Source organism: Protomyctophum bolini, assembly GCF_963924005.1.
Source record: "Protomyctophum bolini genome assembly, chromosome: 17".
In the NCBI taxonomy this organism is placed as follows: Eukaryota; Metazoa; Chordata; class Actinopteri; order Myctophiformes; family Myctophidae; genus Protomyctophum; species Protomyctophum bolini.
This window is the reverse complement of record NC_137878.1, coordinates 22,122,769-22,145,309: the sequence shown is the minus strand read 5'-3', so window position 1 is coordinate 22,145,309 and position 22,541 is coordinate 22,122,769.

Here is a 22,541-nt window from a genome sequence, read left to right as displayed (position 1 = left end):
TGATTGGCTGATCACGCCATAGCGATGATTCGATTGGCTGTGCAATGTAGCCTACATATTGAGGATAAAAAGGGAGGGCAGAAAATGTAACACGCCAATTGTGTTTGGCCGGAATGTGATGATGTATGATGATAAGAGCGCCCCTCTGATTTTCTTTTACACTCTAGCTGCCATAAAGTTCTATATGAATATGATCTAGAGACCGGACAGCCCCACCATTCATTCATAAAGTTCTATATGAATATGATCTAGAGACCGGACAGCCCCACCATTCATTCATAAAGTTCTATATGAATATGATCTAGAGACCGGACAGCCCCACCATTCATTCATAAAGTTCTATATGAATATGATCTAGAGACCGGACAGCCCCACCATTCATTCATAAAGTTCTATATGAATATGATCTAGAGACCGGACAGCCCCACCATTCATTCATAAAGTTCTATATGAATATGATCTAGAGACCGGACAGCCCCACCATTCATTCATAAAGTTCTATATGAATATGATCTAGAGACCGGACAGCCCCACCATTCATTCATAAAGTTCTATATGAATATGATCTAGAGACCGGACAGCCCCACCATTCATTTCAATGGAAGTTGCTCAGTACAAGGACCTGGAAGAATGCTCTACTTCTGCATTGTTTCAATTTGCCAGCCAACTTTGTTTGGTGCTTTTTAAAAGCTATAATACTGTATGCCTATATATAGATAGATGTCATTCATTTATTTTCCGCATTATTCCACCCGTGGTTTACCCAACATTAATTCAGAATTATATTTGCGCATCTGTGTACCTTCCATACCTCACTATAGTACAGTCTTTGTTTCTCTTCTCACACTCATTAGTAGGGGGGGGGGGATGGGTTGGGGGGGCTTTGAAGGCTGATGCGGCAATGTGTTTGTTAAATCAATGAATATTTCATTTCTCCGGTTAAATGGAAAGGCTATCGAGTGCACACAGACAAAGTCCTGGCCATCTGCCGCTGTGAAATATTTAGCTGCGTTGTGTACTGTCCCTGCCCGCCATCTCCTGGCTTCCATCACGACCCGCGGTATGAGATCAAAGGAGCGGGTGGGCAGGGGGGGGGGGGCGGACGAGTGCTTTGTCACAGTTACAGCATCAATGTCTGTCACAATTACCTCATGCATGTGTAGCGAGATGCAGTTATTCATATTTATTGTAGTGTACATGCACTGTAAGATGTACACTGTACAGTATACTACATGGATGTGGATTTCACTGTCGCACGCACGTGGACACACGCACGCGGACACACGCACGCGGACACACGCACGTGGACACACGCACGCGGACACACGCACATGGACACATGCATTGTGTACGCGCAAAAACTGGTGTTGGGACCATCTATTCTATGTTGTTGTGTATTCCAGCAGAACCCACCATGCCGTCTACAACGTGATATCATTTCATGCTGTGCAGGAATACATTTTGCATGATCTCCAAGCCGGTTGATGAAAAGATGGCAGGCAGGGGCAAAACTGATGTGATGTACGTACAAGCAGTTGCCTGCAGCGTCTGTGCATACCTGAGTGCACACATGCGCGAGCTGCTATGCTGGACTTGTATTTGTTTGCATGTTATGTGTGTGCATGTGAAACTCATTGGAGCGAATGTAATTGTAGCCTCACACACAATGCATGGAAACCATGTGTGAAAACCAGTAATTATAATTTAGTAATTATATATTTTAAGTACTTGTCACGAGGCGTGACGGACTGACGGCCATCATTTTGGAGGTACACGGTCATGGGTTCCAGCCACCTGATGGCGTAAAGTTATTTCCACTCCAGATCGGATCAGAAAAGTTCAAAATGGTATTGATCCCTGGCTAGATAGTGACAGTGAGAGAGAGAGAGACATGACATCCAGACAGTGAGAGCAGGGGACACACAGCCAACCGTCTTGCCGGCCAGACAGAAGTCAAACACGCTGTTGAAGGCATGTTGCACACATGGTATGCACCCTATATGACCCATAACTAATTTAATTTAATTGCATGTTGTACATTTTTATTGTGTTGGATGTATGTGCCGTATGTACTGTATGTATTGTATGCAGTATTTAGTGATCCCCGTAGATTCGGGATGTACATACTTTTAACCATTTAAAAAATAACGTTTTTCTTTAACCAAAAACCCCCCACCACCCTATATATTTGACCCTATTAGGCTTTTACTTTCTTTACCGGGGTCCGTCAGGGGTCTATACTTGGTCCCCTCCTTTTCCCCTCTTCACTAATTCTCTTCACCTCTCACTACACTACAAGCTCTTAAGCTCACAACCTCACAACACGACGTTGCGTTGTGAGCTTGTAGATCGGATACTATCTGTGCCAAATGATCGCCCATTATGACACGCCCAGAATAGGGACGCTATAGGGTTCAAGTTGTTAACAGCATATACGTATATATGCCAACTAGTTGATATATTTTATATGAAAATGTGGCAAGTCGCTGCAGATACACCGGGAGAGACAGCCGGGGAGATGGACGACACACTATTGCCGCTGGAACTAGGTTTGTTTTCCAATCATCTCCCGACCACAAACCTTATTGATTAAAAGCTAATAATAAGACACCAAAACCCAACCGCATCCCCCCACCACCACCACCACCCCCACCCCTTTGACCATCCATCCACCCTTCCCCCGACCTCCTCCTCCCTTTCTCCACCGACATGTCCCCAAAAAGAGAAACGACTTGCCAGTTCTCATTTCACTATTAAAGAAACGCTGACAGCGAATCACTCTTTCTCACCTCAAACTTGAGCCTTTAATTTTTATTATATCCATCAATCACGGCAAGGATATTGAAGTGAAGAGGGAGTGGGGAAGGGGTGGTGGGGGGATGCGAAGAGGATCCATAATGGGGTTCTTATGTTTCCAACCCGCGACTGAAAAACGCGTGGCGCATCAAGCAGGGAAATCCGACCACTGAGAGACAGAGAGGGAGGTGGGAGGTGTTACTTCAATAAAAGTTTCAATGCTGCAATGTACAACTGATTGATTTATTTATTAACACTATGTAGAATACAGTACATTTCAAAAGAAAGCACAACTCAATACAAGAACTGTTACTACTGTAAGTGGACGACACCACGATTAAGCATTACACTGGTTTACAACCATTTTCAATTCATCAGAACATTTAGAGACGTACAAATATAAAAATAACGGGAAATCATATAAAGGAAGTAAAAAGGGGGAAAAAATAGGGTGTGTGTGTGTGTGTGGGGGGGGGGGACTCAGACTTTACGGGGCCAGTATGTAATTGCAGCCGTCCGTAGGTGCCCTTTCAGAGCGGTTTTAAGGAGTCAAGGGATTCACGTCGTGTCTTAATGACTGTTGGTAGGGCGTTCCACATTTTGGTGGCATACTGTAGGAGCGAAATTAATTTAGTCCCTTGTTTGTAACTACTCCTTTACAAGTACATTTACTTGAGTTAAAGTTATGAGTCAAGTACTCATGCAGAATGATCCCGTTTCAAGTTTTCTAAGGTATTTAAAAATATTTTGAAAATGGCAGATCTACAAACTCACAATGTGTCACATCGCAACGGATTGTGAGTTTGTAGATTGGCTATTTTCAAATAGCCTAAATATATATAGGGCTGAAGTATGTTTTGTAATAATAATAAAAATCTACAAAGTAAACTAGTAACTAATGTTTTCACATAAATGTAGTGGCGTAAAAGCACAATATTTGCCTCTGTAGTGGAGTAGAAGTAAAATTACTGGAAATTGGAAATAGTCAAGTACAAATACCTCAAAATTATACTTAATTACAGTACTTGAGTAAATGCACTTATGGAAGTTGTAGAAGTGACTTTCCAGCCCTGGAGGTGCATGGGGTTACGTGTGGGACAGAATCAGGCAACCTGATGACAGTAGCTTTGATTGTGGCGATGTCGATTTGTCTGACAAAGCCTCGATCACGTTCGCTAAGGGGCCAAACACTCGCCGTTGCTATTTAAACATTGATGTACTTCTGAAAGTTGCATGAAGGTGAAGGTAACCCTGAGACGCGGCGCTCGTTGCCTTGGCAATCCGTCTGCCGGCCTTAACTGTATACAGTTTATAAAAGGAGCAGTGCACCCAACAATTTATTTTCTATCAACTGCACACCCCATGAAGCCTTGAATTCATTCATTGTTTTTGGTTGCGTTCCAAAGCCAATAATGACCCGCAGCGAAGACTCGCATACATACTCTAGTTACTAGAGTAGGCTACTAGTATACTCTAAGCATACTCTACTCTACTATGTTCTGTTGACGCACTCACTCACTCACGCCCGTGCGCGCACACACAATTCAATTCAATTCAATTCAAAGGGCTTTATTGGCATGAGAAAACATATGTTTACATTGCCAAAGCAGAAAGCACAATACAACAATACAGCAATACATTCAAAACAAAAATGATGTACATTTGAAAGTCAGAATCTTCAATAGATCAATTTCTATGTACCAAGATCACTGGATGCAGGTATAGTGCAGGAATATACACAATGATTAGTCTTTAGGGTGGTTGTGTTCCATTTGATATCCTTCTATCACAGCAACTCACAAATCTTGCTGCTGTGTTTGCACATTGTTGTACTTCGCCCAGCAGATATGGGAGTTTTTTTGTCATTGGTCATGTTTTCAAAATCTCCATGTGTGTTTGTAATCTGTGGGAAGTATGTGTCTCTGATGTCTTGGTACAATGGACAGATGGTTAGGAAGTGTAGCTCGGTTTCCACTTAATTTTGTGTGCAGTGGGTGCATAGTCTGTCTTCTCTCGGGATACAGGTCTGCCTTTCTCGATCGCAAGACTGTGCTCACTGAGTCTGTACCTAGTTAAGATTTTTCTTTGTTTTGGGTCGGTCACGGTGCTCAGGTATTCTGCCACTGCGTATTCTCTGTTTATGGCCAGATAGCATTCTAGTTTACTCTGCTTTTGTGTTGCTTCTTTCCAATGTGTCAGGTAGACACACACAGTCTGCCTCTCTCTCTCGTTCTCTCCTTATCTGTCTCCCTCTTCCTCCTCCCCCCCCCCCCTCTCTCTCCCTCTCCCTCCAACACACCTTATACTCTGTGCGCTTCCTTGCGTTTGATGTCTCACCCTTAAGTACCTCTTCAACTCCTCATATTTCTTTCATCAAACGGTCCTAAAAGGATCTTAAAACACCACTTTAACTTGGTCCTCGCAGCACTTTTTTACTTTCCCAGCCACTCCCCCGACCATCCAGTCCAAAAAACAGCTTCACTTAGCCTATATTAATATGATCTCGGATGGGGGGGAATCTATTTGCGGGATGATAAAATAACCTACAGTGTGAGAGGGAGTATTCAGAACACGCACGCACAAACAGACACACACACACACACACAGACACACACACACACACACACACACACACACACACACACACACACACACAGACAAACACACAGCCAATCACCTTCCTGAAGGCGATACATATTTTAATGTTGATGGTGTCCACGTTGGTTTTATTGCCACCAATAATGACTGATGATTGAAGGTCTCTCTCCTTTCCTTCATTCCATTATTTTCTTTCCATACCCCCCCACCCCACCCCCCCCCCCAACACACACCCCTGCCACCATCCCTACATACTTCTCTTATATTCATCTCTCCTTCGACGTATGAAGACAGTAAGACACATTCATGATAACAACAATGGCAAGTGCAAGTAAAATCAAATTAAAATGTATTTGTATAGCACATTTCCAATGGCCAAGGTCAAACCAAAATGCTTCACAGAGCAATACTAGGCAATATAATTAGGTAACATACAGACAGGAAAGAAAAGAGAAAGAAAATTAAAACAGGAAAACAAAAAGAAGGTAAACAAGAATATAAAACAACATAATCAACATGTAGGCCGTGAGGTAATTGGTAATTGCACGGTCGAACAGGCATCGCCTACCATTTCAATGCAGGTCTATCTATATGCCCCTAAAAAAGGAAAGCAACAGTTCCCTGACATCCCTTCTTAATTGTCTTAATGCCATTAAAGCCTGGATGGCTCTTAACTTCCTCAGTGTAAATGAAAGAAAAACGGAAGTCATAGTGCTTGGGCCTAGTGGCCCTGGTGTTGTACCCACCAACCATGGTGTTGTACCCACCAACCATGGTCCCCTGCAGCCTTATGCCAAACCCGTTGGCTCCAACCTTGGCGTCAATTTGGATATTGCACTCAAACTGGACAAACAGGTAAACGCTGTGGTCAGTTTCAGCTTTTATCACCTGCAAGGCTGCTTGCCAAAATCAAGTCTGTGCTTTCTTTTAACGATGTTCATTCATGCCTTTATCTCCAATCGTTTGGTCAAATTGGACTACTGCAATGCTTTGTATGTTAGGCTTAAACCAGGCCTCCATGGCCCGACTATACAACTGCTCCAAAATATTGCGGCGTGTCTCCTAACTGGCGAGACTGACCATAATTACACCTGTTCTAGCCTCTCTTCACTGGCTCCCCGTTCGTTTTAGAGTTGATTTTAAGATTGTATTGTTTGTCTTTAAATCACTGAACGGTCTTGCACCTCAGTATCTCTGTGATCTCATAAAGGTTTATACTCCCTCAAGGCCATTGCGTTCTGCAGGCCAGTTGAATCTCCAGGTCACAAAAAAGGCACGTTTAAAGACCAGAGGTGGCCGAACCTTTTCTATCATAGCCCCCAAACTGTGGGATGACCTCCTCTCCCTCTGTTTTTATTAAACAGAAAATGCTTTTTTCAGGTCGGGAATACCAATTTTATCCAATCAGGGCAGAGAACTCAGTCAGGATACAGATTAAATAAGTGAAATTGTAAGTTATGACCCAAAGAAATGAGCAGACAAAATTGGAACTGCAACACTATAAAAATTAAGCTGATAAATGGCTACTTTCTTCTGATTGGCTGAAAATTTGGCACCTACCTGAAAATGTATTTTCAGTTTTTTAAAGGTCTGGAGAGACAGGGAGACCCAAGCTGTTACTGAACACTATAGCAATCATCACCATCAGAATATAATGATTTAACCTTTTCACAAAAAACCTTTCATCAGTGACTGACCATACGTACCTTTAAGTGGTTACAGGTTCAACCTCTGCTCTATTGCGATCTTTTCATTTCCATCCCTCTCAGCGAGTGGAAAACGTCATGGAATATTAACCTTATTAATGTTATTTGCAGTATAATTATAGGGGAATTACCAGCGCAGTAGGGGTGCTACGTAGGTGGGGGGGATTAAGATGTGAAAGCGCTGAGGCGTGCGTTGGGGTGTAATAACTCCCCGCTGGCGGTAGAGGACCAGTGTGGCATGCAGGTGACGCACGCTGGACCCACCCCTGTTTCCTGTTCCCATGCTCTGCTTCACTCACTTCCTGGTCCTTTTCATCACTTTGAAGATGGAGACAGAGGGCCACTATTCTATTCCACACTCACTCCAGAGGACCACATTGCACATACTGTTGTAGCAAAAAATAGCAGATCTACAAGCTCAAAGCGTGTCACACTGCGAAGTGTTTTGAGCTTTGTAGATCTGCAACCACTCCACGGAACAGCAATATCCATGTCCGCCTATGTACTGTATGTGTCCTCCTATGTATGTGACGTTAATGAGCACGAGTATGACTATTAGTACGAGTAGGGGCGCTGTTGTGCCAGAAACAGAGAGAGAGATAGTGCTGTACTGTTGCCTGCTAATGAGAGAGAGAGAGGGAGGGGGGGGGGGGGGGTTGTTGCACCTCTCAGTTCACACAGGTGTGATTTTTTTATTGAAATTCAGATGTATTTTAGTTTTAGGTTTTTTTGCTATTTTTGAACAGGAATCCTGAAAAGTAAAATTTTTATTCAATTTCAAATGCATTTAGTTAAACTTATGTTAACTTTGTGAACTTAAATGCAAATACATTGGACATAAAATATACAATAACATTACTAGTCATTAAGCTATACTATTATAGACTGAAGTAATTCAAGCGGGTCATGTTTGTATGTTTGGAGTTGTAACAGCTGAAATCTGTATCTGTATCAGTATTCTGATCACCTGTTGGCCGCATTAAGTGATGGTATGTTTTATATCAGGGTTCTCTTCTCTTCTGGCCCAGGTACTATACCCCTTGGAGGGGATTTTTTTCTTCCAAGTATCCCCTCACCCTCGCAACACAGATAAGCATTTATAACATTGTATTTAGATGCCTTTGGGACTATTCGTATTTAAAACGTTTCAACCAAAGTCATTCAGACCCTTTTCATAGTCACGTACAGTATACCAACGACATGAGAGGCTTTTCTTCTGCAGAGAACTGAAGTTGTCTCCTAAATGTTTCTTAAAATTCCTGCTATCTACTTCCCCTCCATCTCTCTCTCGCTCTGTCTCTTGTCATGGTTTATTGCCGTTGTTGATCTCTCTCTCTCACACACACGCACGCACACACACACACACACATAAATAAACACATCTAGTGCCAAGCCAACGTTAATCATGCTTGCAAATCAATGCTTTGCAAACTCCCTGTTGGGTATAACTAATGCTTTTAATGTTTCTTCCTTCATGTTTCTTAACTGATTTTTTAGTCCGGTGCAACCACTCCTAGAACAAGCAATGTCCGTCGGTCCCTATGTCCGTATGTTCTTTCTCATTCAAGTGAAGCATGTCTTGCCTGAGAGGCGGAGGGCATACAAATCGTGTGGACAGAAAGGCAGACAGATAGTAGATATAGATAACATACAATCAACATTTGGGCAGTGAGTGTTAGCAAGCTCTCTGGTTGTGCCTGCCTGCCTGCCTGCCTGCCTGATGTCCCTGTCATGGACAGGAGAAGGAGAGGAGAGATCTATTTAAACATAGGGAACACATTGTAAAGGCATCGCATCGTTACATTAATCACTAAGGGGACTGATTAAAAAGTGACATTGTTAGTAGTAAATGATCTGTTTACCATCATTACTAGTCAATACATTGAAGGATTTAGGCATAGTTGCAGAAACGATACGATACCCACCCCCACCCCCCTCCCCATTTTGTGGAGTGTGCCAGCATCTGAATTGATTCGGGCCTCATGGACCGTGGCTTACTCTCTCTCTCTCTCTCTCCCTCTCTCTCTCTCTCTCTCTCTCTCTCTCTCTCTCTCTCTCTCTCTCTCCCCCCCCCCCCCCCCCTTTCTCTCTCATCCTTTCAAGGAAACATGAGAAATGAGCAGCGGCTACCAACAACATTAGGGCTGTTATTTTCTAACTAACCACAACTACTCTGCAACAACTATTAATCACTGCTGATGACAAAACACCTCGCCTCGACGCGGAGACAGACGTAGGGACGGACAGGATGGGTTTCCAGATAAACTTCTCGGAGGTCATGCGAGGTAAGAGAGGTGAGCCTCCGGTCGATGTGATCAATAGAGGCCAATGATTGCTTGGGAATCCGCTGAGTTTGGTTGACACTACAAGGGCAAAAAGCATGTCTGCATTGCAGGCAAGCCAACTGCAAGTGATGGAAGGATTCAGGATAGATTGTTTTCTGACAGCAGCAATGGAAACTCAGCATCTCCCATGTTCTCTCATCGTGAATTATTGGCTTGTTACTAGCTCTGAATGACTAATAGATAAAGAATCCTGAAATCGGTCATTCCAGACTGTGTTTCATGTATAATTATCTGTCTTGACCTTCAGTTAGCTTCTTCTTGGTTTCTCGATAGAGCCATCGCGAGCCGTCTAGAAGAGCGAACGCGTGAGTGAGTGTCGTGTGGTTCAAACCACTGAAACTGATGGGCATTAACTTCCTGTCTTCCTTGTTCACGTATTGTGCATGTATGCTTTTGACCAGACCATGCCATCGTTCCAATGACTCTTCCCATGGAGACACCCTGTTCCTGTAACGTTGAGGAGCATGCCAGCCCATAAACCAGAGGGAAGGTCACATTATGATTGACAATTTTATCGGCAAAACTGTTGCTATGGCCAATGGTTTTCAACCCTTTTCATATCAAGGCCCATTAGTTATTCAGCATTTGAGCCACAGACCACCACTTGATGAGATTTCGCCTCTCACAGACCCGAAACTTTTAACATTTTGTTGTCGGTGATTCTTAGAGTGAGTCTTCTCATCTGGGTCGTCTGGGTCGTCATCAGTTGCAGACAAAGGCCTACTGTTACAATAAATCTAATGGTTTCTGTCCAAAAACCTAGTGTGTAATGTGAAGTTGATCCTCCCACTTTACAGAGGATGCTTCAGCGATGACTTGCGTAGATCTATTTCAAATGTTGCTATAGCAACACACGTTCTTCTGTTAGGATTTAGAAGGCATTTAGTATCGGTCTAAATGGGTTTCATGCTTTCTATTATACAGCATTGATTAACACCATTCCTCTACCTTTTATCTTTTTCCTTCCATTAATTCTGGTTATATTTCATAAATGCAGTCTGGGGTTCAGACTCAGGTCTGATTTATTGCATGTTACAAGGTTTATTAGACGTGTTTTATGTGTGAATAAAAGTTTGACCCTCTTTTGACATTGATCTGTACATCACCACCACCACGAAATTAGCAGTGTTTATACCAATTTACTCTATACTAACTTTGTGTTATTATTACTTTCATGCTATTAATTCCATTTTAGGCCTACTCTACTTCTAACTCCCATACAGATATTGCACAATGACTGGCGATAAATTGGCGCTGCACTGCGGTTATAAGGGCTACGCTTGCATGCGGGCCTTTTGTCTAAGACACATTTCTTCCTCGGGAGACAAATAATAAAGAACCTTGAACCTTGAATGAAAGAACTAGTTTTATAGCATTACATGTTTTGTATTTGTTAGCCTGTGTATTTGTATTGATGTCTACAGTATACAAATCATCCGCTCAATAGTGGTGCTTTCTGACAGAAGATGAGTTAATGAACAAACATACATACAAGGTCAGAGATACAGTATGTGACATCATTATCATGTTGACTCACCATTCTTTATCATTAAGATTCAAGGTTCTTTATTGTTGCGTGTTGTGTGCAATGCATAGGCCAATGCACAGCCCGTGTATATTAATAAAAGGTAAATGGTGCATCTATATAGCACCATGTATCCAAGGTGCTTTACAATGTGCATTACCTTCACCCACTCACACACCGATGGCGGAGGAAACCGTGACGCATGAGGCAGCAACCTGCTCATTAGGAGCAATTGGGGTTCAGCGTCTTGCTCAAGGACGTGCCGCTGTTTCCATTTAGTTGGTTTATGAGTTATGTTTCTCAAAGCATTTGCTCACTATTAAAGGGTCATGGGGAAAGGTTCTCCTGGCTCTTCTCACTTGCAGCCACCTAGTTGTCACCACCATGGCCAAGTATGCGAATGGTAACCGCAACTACCTAGTTGTCACCACCATGGCCAAGTATGCAAATGGTAACCACAACTACTGTATAGAGCTTGATATCCATCATTACTTTCCCTGAGTTTCTTTCTTGGCTCCCATGCCACACAGTGTAGTTTTTCTAGTTTCCGTAGTCCCATCTGCAGGTTCTGTCCTGCCTGCTGTACCCGCATGTCTTTGACCTTGCGTCTGTCCCTGGACTATTGCCTGCAGCATCTTTCGGATGCGTTTGCCTGTTTGGACTGCTCTCACGGTTATGTCCCTGTATGCCTTCATGTCCCTCTGTGTGTTTCACTGCATGCTCTGTGTGCAACCCGCTCTGCCTCGTTCGTTTGCGGTCGGGTCCTTTCCCCTGACACATACAGTAGTCACACACACACACACCGTGACAGGAGAGGGCCAGATCGACTTGAACTGCTGCTAAACAGTAAACACATTTTTGCCAGTATATCCAGGTCGATAACTTATTCTCCCATTTATATTCGATATATTACTTTTCTCTATGTATTCCTCTGGCTGCAGCATCATAGTTTATAATCCATCAGTAACCCAGCCAGCATCGATACCACTAAAGTTATTCAGAATCAAACCGCATGCTCAAACAGACATACAAATGGGACAGTTATTCACCGTGCTCGGAACCATACTGTGCCCTGGTTGTGTCAAAGGTGTATGGCATTGAGAGGCAGAAATGCCCAAACTAAATAGGCCTATGCATGTTTCTTTTTGCCTGGGTGCAGCAATAAATGAGTTGCAATGCGATTACACTATAGCATCCCTCCCTTCATTGTGTGTGTGTGTGTGTGTGTGTGTGTGTGTGTGTGTGTGTGTGTGTGTGTGTGTGTGTGTGTGTGTGTGTGTGTGTGTGTGTGTGTGTGTGTGTGTGTGTGTGCGTGTGTGCGCGTGCGGAAGAGGGAGGGAGGGAGAGGGAGAGAGAGGCATGTTATTGAACCTTTTGCTCCCAAAGAACATTGTTCTTTGACAAAAACAAGATTGTTTTTTTTGGTTTTTTTGTGGGGTTGGTTGGTACTGGAGATAGGAGAGTGAACCCAGGGCACTATGGAAGCATTGGGCCATGAAATTTTCATTTGCCCCCAAAGTCTGTCTTTTTTCCTTCAAGAATTCATCATGTAGAGTGTATCGCTCATACACATACAGTACTGCACGCACGCACGTACTGTACACACGCACGCACGTACGCACGTACGCACACACACACACACACACACACACACACACACACACACACACACACACACACACACACACACACACACACTCTGACACCAAGGTGGGTCAGTAGCTGGAAGCTCTGCAATCCTTATACTTAATTTTATACTCTGTCGTATCTCGGTATCACTTGTCAGATCCTTCCTGGTGGATGTAGCTTCACTACCAGCCTAGCAACTCGTCTCCAAGTTGCTTTGTTGCTATTGTTGTGGTCTACTTTCTGTTGAGGCGACTGGTAAATAATGCCACAACAAGCTAGGGATTCTCCAGTGCAGGATGTTTACTGGCTGAGCGGCAGACAGTACAGGCAGCAGGTTGATAACATGCAGGTACAGGTAAGGCTGTAGTACAGTATTGTACCCACACAGAAGAGGCAAGGGGACGGCTGGTAGTACAGTATTGTACCCACACAGAAGAGGCAAGGGGACGGCTGGTAGTACAGACAGTGTAGTCCTTGGTCCCTGGCACAGACGGAGGATATATATACACTCCACGACCATACTTAACCCTGAGGACGTGTCACCTTCTCACCTTATAGCTTTTAAGCACTTAGCTTTAACCATCATTTTATACTTTAGCTGTTGAAAAATAGCAGACCTACAATTACAAACAGGTTGATGTCTTCAACAGCATTCGTCTGCGTCTGTTTAAGGAACACTAGTACTGTACTGTATGTCTATAATGAAGTAATATTACACACTCGAGGATGTGCGTTTTTGTGATTATTGCTAATCCAAATCGCTTTACATAGATTGTGCATTAATACATTCACCCATTCTCACAACCCTCACACATTATTTCATACACCGTAGGCGGAGGAAACCATGCAAGGCAACAAACCTGCACATCGGGAGCAATTAGGGGTTCGTACTCTTGCTCAATGCTCAAGGACGTCACTGTCCTTCAGTGAAAAAATTCACAGTCCGCACAATCAGGAAATGCCTGGTGAAGAGAAAGAGAAACTCATTTAGAGTGTGAAAGTCCCAGTTGTCATGTAAAAGTCATGTAAAAGTGTTGTTGCACCACTATTGTTGTTGTGAAGTGCTTTGGTTCTGTACTAAAGAACAATTTTGAGTTATTTGTACTTTACCTGAGTATTTCCAATTTCTAGTACTTTTACTCCCGCTCCACTATATCTCAGAGGCAAATATTGTACTTTTACTCCACTACATTCATTTGAAAACTTTAGTTACTTTGTAGATTTTGATTATTATGACATTATTATTATACATCCAGTATTACACTTGGATATTTGAAAATAGCCGATCTACAAGCCGTTGCGACGCATTGTGAGCTTATGTAGATCTGCTATTTTCAAAAGATTTTAGAAATTTAAATGGGACATTCTGCACAATGAGTACTTTCTACTTTTGGTACTATAAGTACATTTTGATACCGGTAGTCCGGTACCTTTGTACTTTTACTCAAGTAAATTTGGAATTCTGAACTTTTACTTGTAAATGGAGTTCCCGCATTGATACTTTTACTTAAGTAAAAAAGACATGTGAGTACTTTTTCCAACACTGGTGACCACAAGCAGCCAGGTTGTCAATGGCGGGATGGCACCATCTGGATTTTTCCTGTATAATGTGATTTCATAGCGTATTGCAGTTTCCTTCTGCATACTCAGTAGCTCGCTATATATAGAGGAAGAAGGTTGGACAGGGAGACGCCGTGACTAGACTCTGTCTAGTTCTTTTTTTCTTCCTTTCATTAATTCAATGAATAATTGCGGTGTTCCATATTTCCAACTCAGCAGCCGTCTGTTCAGTTTTGGATACTTTATATGTACTGTAGCTATAGATTTTTCTCCCTCAGTTCACACTTCTCTCGCTCTCGCCCTCTCCTCTCAATTTTTTATCTTTCACCGTGCATTGAACAGCTTAGCCCTCTGTACCACACTTGATCTCAACACCACCAACCCCTGATGTGATTTAAAAAGCCGTTTTTGTGGAAAGTGTCACATAAGTGTCACATAATATAGAGTATAAAAGGAACCCTGAGGAACCCTGCGAAGAATGGATAATAAAAACGTTTGTCAATTCACTCTACTTTCTCACCCTGCGACTTGCGATGTGATGTGGAGCTGTGCCGGGCCGTGTACAGCTGTTTATAAACCTGTGTACACCTGGTGATAATTACACTGTATCATCTAAAGCTGCACTTTACAAAGTGAAATGCTGTATCCAGTAGTTCGCTAATGAGGAACAGGAGGTGGGGTCAGCTAGGGGTGGATTGCCACACAGGCTTACATGCTCCAGGCCCAGTTCTAAGAGTTAAGGGGACCCCTATAGAGTGCCCAAGTCCTGACGTCACTCGCTCATCCCTTGGGCCACGGAAGGTTATCTATATGGAAAATAACATTGGGTCATCTTCTTCGTCTAATTGTGGTAAATAAAGACATTTTCCTGGCACTATTGTCAGGGAGGTGGCATTTTCGATTGTCGATACTCATATTGATAAGGGCGTTGCTAACAGTTGATGCTCCATACTTTGAAGTGCATATTTATCCCACCTGTTTCTTTATAGGACTTTAGAGGGGCTTGTAGAACGCAAAGTGCATATCAGCATTATCTCTAAAGTCCTGTTGAGAAGCCGGTGTGTTAAATATGGTGATGGCGTTCTGTGTAGCCCATATGTACTGTATGTACTGTAGATCCTCTTCCATTGGATAGTTGCATAGTTCTTCTGACTAAGTCAGTGTACCGGTTGGTTTGGGTTGGGGGTGTCTTATACAAGTTAGTGCAGCATGCGTGCGTGCGTGCGTGCGTGCGTGCGTGCGGATGTGCAGACGCATGTGGAATTCACGGCTGTGCACATTTGTGTGACTGCATGTGACCGCGTGCAATGCATGAAGGCACGTGCATGTGTGTTTGTGCATGTGAGTATGCAGATTGCAGTACATGACCACTCATGCTGTTTTAGACGGATGCTACAGTATAGGTTTGATGTTTACCTGGTAAACATCAAAGTGCTTCAAAGGACTACATTGTTGTCTTATTTGCACTCTACTTACAGACCATTTACCCTGTGGTCTGTCGACTAATGACTATAGGGTTCATGGCATACTCTACTGAATATGAGGAAACAACAAGGGGCCTAGTATAGAGGCCTGGGGTTCTCCGGTCAATTTAGTACTATAGTTTATATAGGGGTTTAAGTGGCTAATAGGGGCTAATAGTGATCAGTGTGTCTGTTGGTAAACACGCAGAAACATATCAGCATTGACATTGCGGCACTGCGACTCTTAATTAACCACATTAAGCCCCATGTTATACTTTGCCGCGCAACAGTGGCGCGCAGTGAAAACGGCCCACGTGTAAGCTCACAGCGTGTCGCCGTGTGCCAATATGAAATGTCCCTGTTTAATGACATTGCCCAACGTATAAGGACGTCAGGCTTAATGTGGCTGACACACGTTATATAGGACAACAGCCCAATAGCCATGCTTTCTCTCATTAAGTCATTGTCAACATGTTTTGATTACAGCCTTTCAACTCCCTCCTAGTCTCTCTCTCTCTCTCTCTCTCTCTCTCTCTCTGAGTAAAAACATCTCATTATTCACAGGCCAAGCAGGAGAATTAGTAAGCTAATAGATGTGATCTGCTTGCTGGCCTCGTCCGGCGCTCACACGCTGAATATCAAAGAGGCCTTTTACGCAGGAGGTAGCCCCGTAGCGCTGTGCAAGCCTCGTCATCACTCACTGTGTGTGTGTGTGTGTGTGTGTGTGTGTGTGTGTGTGTGTGGGGGGGGGGGGCGGGTTGTGCATGTCTGCAAGCGTGCCGCACTTCATGACATACTGTATGTGCTCAACATCTGTTGCTGTAGGTTAAAAATTTAAGGGTTAGCATCTAGCCAATCACATCTCTCTCTCTCTCTCTCTCTCTCTCTCTCCCTCTCTCTCATACGCACACACACACACGCACGCACACACACACGTGTGCATACAGGGTCCATGTGGGGCTGCTAACATGCTGAGGCAGGAGCGAAAGTCAAGCGGCTGTCTATCGTTAGTCGAAGTGGCAGCTGTGGTGGTTGACGGGAGCTCCTGCCCAGCTGGAGTGACATTGCTCCCCTCACTCTCATATCAAATTCCACGCTCGATTCCGGTTGGCCCGGGCCGTCTACGCTCTCAGCATGAAAGCCAGCGGCAGCCAGCCGCGGCAAAGTGACTTTCACAGTGCAGTGCAGCGCGCGTGTCTGTGTGCGTGCACAGCGTGTACGGTTCGACCCGTGCAGTTCTGCTTTAATGGCTGATTTGGAGTCCTGAATCGGTTTGCAGTAAAGGCACATTATTATTATGAGCTGTGACAGGCTGTGACCCTGGCGTGTGAGGGTTTCTTCAGGACAAAAAGGTGGACATTTACAATTTAGGCATTTAGCAGACACTTAATCCAGAGTGACTTTACAGTAAGCAAGAACAACACATGGTAATACATCAAATACATAGAAATGGTCAAGTAAACTAAGAACCTAACAATCTAACAACCGTCTAACAATATCTGTACAATGAAACTATGAGTCTACATTAAATGCTATCTAAATTAGGGTTGGATCAGACTTTGGTAACTTTGGTTGCTTTGTATGCCAGCATCAGTGTTTTGTACTCAATGGAGGGAGCGGATCGGGGGGAGACATGTGGGAATTTTGGCTGATAAGGTGCTGGGCTGACTCCTGGCTGAGGAAGGGTAGATCCTCCGAATGTTATAGAGTGTAAACCTACAGGATCGAGTGACCGCTGTAGGACAAGCCAAGGTTCATGGCTGTTGGAACCGAAGTCACCAAGGCGTTGTCTATGGAAATAGTTCGCTCCTGCATAGGGCAGGACCTAGCTCGGAAGAAAAGAAGCTCAGTCTTGTCTGGGTTCAGCTTGATGTGGTGAGAAGTATAGTCCACTGTGAGATATCAGCCAGGCACACTGTGGTCAAGTAGTAGTATTTGTTTTGTGCATTATATGGTTCCCACCTTTTCATTTTTCGAGAATCACTCATCCGATTGACTTAACACTTGACCCTCACTTTCTTTGGTCCTCCGAAATATACCCAACTCTGAGTGACCAGACAGCTTCTGGAGAACTGCTTAAATATACCCAACTCTGAGTGACCAGACAGCTTCTGGAGAACTGCTCCTCCACTTGACTTCTCACTTGCCCTTCTTTGGGTCTTCACCAAACTTAACGAGATCTGTTTTAAAATTGAATAGACCATGTGAACCGACCAACTTGCCACAGTGGATATGAAACTCCAAAGCACTCTCTCTCTCTCTCTCTCTCTCTCTCTCTCAGTTCAATTGTATTCAATGGGAAGCAAAAAGTGGAACAATACAATCAAAACAAAATGTATGTACAATTATTGTCAGAAGTCAGAATCTCCAATAATTCGATTTGTATGTACCGAGATCACTCGATGCAGAGAGTGCAGGGAAACACATCTCTCCTATGTCTTGCTGCTTGCAGAGACCTCTGTTGGAGTCACAGACTAGTACAGCAACTATATGGTGGCCGAGCCTCAGACTCTGTTGTGCTTTTTGATTCACGGCATCCAAGAGCCTGTGACTCTGACATCATTCTTGCATTCAGGAAGTGATGAAATACTTTCTTGGTGCATGCCACTCTCTATGGTGTCCTTCCCGCATTCCCATTTTTTCCAATCACAATCCTTTCTCCTTCTTCTCTTCTCCCCTGGAGCTACAGACAGGTGGGGGCAGACGGAAGCCGGTTGAATAATGCATGGAACAAAAAGACAGAGATCAGAGCGACAGGGTGGCGAAATAAAGAAAAAAGGAGAAACGGTGAGGTATCCGTTTGGCAGCGGGCCCTTCTGCCATGTATCTGATGCTCTCTGTGTTATGTGGCCTGCAAATATAATGTGATGATATAATGTCGGCAGAGGTCCATGTGGAGCTCCGCTATTCTCTACCATGCAGAGGAATGCATGTTCTGAGGGAGGGTGAAATGAATGAAGGCCACTGAGCTGACCAGCTCAGTGGCCTTCAGCTCAGTGGCCTTGTGGTTAGAGTGTCTGCCCTGACACTGGGAGGTCCACTGGGAGGTTCAATCCCCGGCCGGGTCATACCAAAGACTCTAAAATTGGGACCCATGCGTGCCTCCCTGCTTGACACTCGATCGGCATCAAGGGTTGGATTGGGGGTCCCTGCGACATACTATTGCGTCATGTCCAGGGGGTGTACTTGTACATCAAGCTGCCTCACGCTACAGAAACAGGAGATAGACTCCTGCCCTATTATATGGGCCTCATGCAGGCTCGGCAAGGCTACTTACTTAGAGCTGACGTGAAACCTTAGAGTACCACACTCCTGAATAGAGCTATATGGATATGTGTATAGGCTAGTAGTGGAAGACTAGTATAGTCTGGTGGCTTAGTGAAAGGATCGTGCAATTGTGGATATAGAGAGATGGAAGGTTGGAGGGGTCCACTCCTTACTCTTGCCATTTGCACACATGCACCTACATAGTGTATATTGCATTATACCAGTAACCACCAGACCATGTCAGCTCCATATTTTTTTCCCTCTCCTGAAAAAATATACCCACCCTGAAAAGAATCCCACAACATGTTATGTTATGTTATGTATGTACATCCCATATATAGTAAACAATACAAACAAACACATATTTTACATTACACACCCAGAACTTGTCATGGCCATTACAAGTTTTACTTTTATAATAGATTTTCAGATCATACTCACCTCACCTGGTATATATTTTTCAGTCTTCTTTTATCGATACACCAAGTAAAATTCCTTGTACTGTATTTGAGCATACAGAGTATATAATATAAACAGATTCCGACAGTGAAAAGCCTGCACTGAGGAGGAACTGATAACAAGACAGAGAGGAGTGTGAAGGGAGATGAAATAGTTAGAAATAGAAATAGAAATAGTTAGCCTTGGCAACTCCTTAGCAAAGGCTCATTTTGTTGTATCCATCTGTGTGTGTGTGTGTGTGTGTGTGTGTGTGTGTGTGTGTGTGTGTGTGTGTGTGTGTGTGTGTGTGTGTGTGTGTGTGTGTGCGTGTGCGAACTGTATGCATGTTTGTGTGTGTTTAACTTTTTGTATTAGTCCTTACCCGTTCAAATCTATGAACACCAAATGATGTACAGTGTGGTAATGCGATGCAATAGATCATATTATTGATATAGGCCTATTATTTTGAGGTATACTCATTGTGGGGCTGGGGGAGGGAGTTAAGGGATGGGCACAAAATTATAATTAGTATTAGGCAGGTGGTCCGTGGACCCCCAAGTGGTCCGCGAAACATTCCGTGGGGGTGGTCTGTGTATTCCTCGCTTGGACTCACAGACACATACAAATCTTTGAATATATATTCTTTCACAGCGAACATTTTGAACTCTTCTCTTTGCTTCTGGTGGGTCCCTGGAACTACATATTTTCAGATGGGGGTCGGCGGCCAATGACATATAATTTTTGGGGACCTTTGGGGTGCATTGTCATGATTTAGAAGACAGTTTTTAAATTTCGACGTCAGGCCAAAATGGGTTAATTATATGTTAGATGTGAGAAACTGTGCACAGTAATCCATTACTGTACCAACCATCCACCAGGACATTTTCTCTCTGCATCTGGTCGATTTATAGTTTTTTCTCATTTCCACTTGAAGGATAGTGAGGATAGTGGAGACTAACACCATGCAACACTGAGCTGCAGGGGATCGAACCCAAGGCCAAGACATTGTGCTTCTGTGGTTGGTGTGCAAGGCGGTTGAAGCGCTGCTGCATGATGATTGGTTGGTGAGCAAGGAGGTTGAAGCGCTGCATGCTGCATGATGATCGATGCATTCTGTCCCATTTTCAGACGCATGCACATGTGATGCATGGGCTCTCACAGCTCGCAGCGATGGCTCAGGAACGGTGGTCATTTTGTCTACTATAACCCATTCCTCTGTCTGTCTGTCTGTCTGTCTGTCTGTCTGTCTGTCTGTCTGTCTACCATATATGCCCCACTGCAGGTCACCTTCAATCTTTCCTCCGTTATTCTGCACAGAACACAGGTAAAAACACAGGTGCGTCTCTCTCTTTCTCTCTCTCTCTCTCTCTCTCTCCCCGTGGACTATATTAATTTTCACATTGTGTCATGCTCCTATGCTATGCTACTTCCCTCACTCAGGTCTGCGGCATGTTCAAGCATATATAGCTCTGCAGACACTCGCTGGTGTAATAAATTGTGTAATTGACTTGATTAATTGGCCGATTGGTTGGTGAGCGCTCCTCCGCTGTATGGAAAAGAATTGCACACGCAGCAAGTCTTCAAAGGTCACACACAGTCACACACGCGCACACACACACACACACACACACACACACACACACACACACACACACACACACACACACACACACACACACACACACACACACAGAAATAACTGCACAACAAACAGCCACAGTGGTTCGTGAGGAGGACAGATGCCCGCCTTCAGCATCAGTTACCAGGTGATGTGTAAAGGCATTTCCAGTGGCACATTAAACATCTCAGCCTCGTCTCTTGTCCCGCCTACAGCTGTTTGTCTGAAGAGAGGGGCACTCTTGTCAGTATACATTTGCGTCTTCACTTTTCCGTCTTCACTTCCTCATTTTTTATCCTCAATATGTACTTTGCTCAGCCAATCAAATCATCGCTATGATTCACGTACAACTCAATACAAAACATATTAACTGTGAGTGGACGACACCATTGTTTAAGTGTGTGTGTGTGTGTGTGTGTGTGTGTGTGTATGTGTATGTGTATGTGTGTGTGTGTGTGTGTGTGTGTGTGTGTGTGTGTGTGTGTGTGTGCGTGTGCGCGTGCGTGCGCCTGTGTGTGTACAGTGGCTGTAAATGGGAGTTGTGTTACCCTACTGTGTGTCATGAGCAATGTCTGAAGCCATTTTCCACGGTTCCAAACCAGAGCATGTGCAGAAGAGGGAATCATGAATTCAAGGCTGAAGTGGAACGGCAGGGGGGAGGTGAACAAAGACAGAAGCAGAGGAGTGGGGCATGGGACCGGGGATTATGGGAGAAGGAAAGGGACAATTCTGCACAGATCACTTGAGAAATGTGAGGACGTTAATGTAGCACAAAGGAAAGGGCTAGAAAGGCCACTTAGGGAGTAACGGGAGATGAAATACAAGGACACAGGTGAGGAAACCAGCAGCATCAAAGTGAACCAAGCCCAGGGGCTGCTGGGAGGAAGGCTTCTTTAACCACTTTAATCCTTATATACAGTACTTTAGACTCCCAGGGCTCTATACTAGGCACCCTCTTTTTTTCCCCCCTCATACCAAATACCGTTACCGAAAATAGCCTCTTGCAGCAGCTCTTTTAGCTCCTGTTAGTGGCTAACTAATAAGGTTAGTATAAGGTTAATAAGTCATCCTGGATGTTTAAATTTAATTTGTAAATCAATTTCTTCTCCATGGACTATTTGTGGCCGGACTCTCCTAATCGATCTCTTTTCAAATTGTATTAAAATGCTAAAGAAAAACGACAACAAGCTAGTTTGATCAAAGAAATAACCATGCCATGATTTAGTGTGTTGGATTGCATGGTTTGAGTCTCTGCAAGTTAATTGGCATAGGCCTACTAAGTGTACTGAAATGAATGGAATCCTTGGAATGGAAGACTTGCTTGAAAAAAGTGAGTCAATAAATGGGATAGAACCTGCCAGACCGACAGCGTCCTTTAAATAGATCCAAATCCGAGAAAGAAGGTGTTGGGCAGAGAGGTTGTGTTGGAGCTTGGACTGCATTGTTTGTTTTCCTTTCCAGCCCCACTTTGCCACTCTCTCCCTACAGCGTAGGAGACAGTGTTGGGAGTGGCTGGGCTGGCTGGCTGGCTGGCATTCGCTGTATAGCCTACATAGCCAAGGCTCTATAATGTGTGGGCTGTGTGTGTATTAGCAA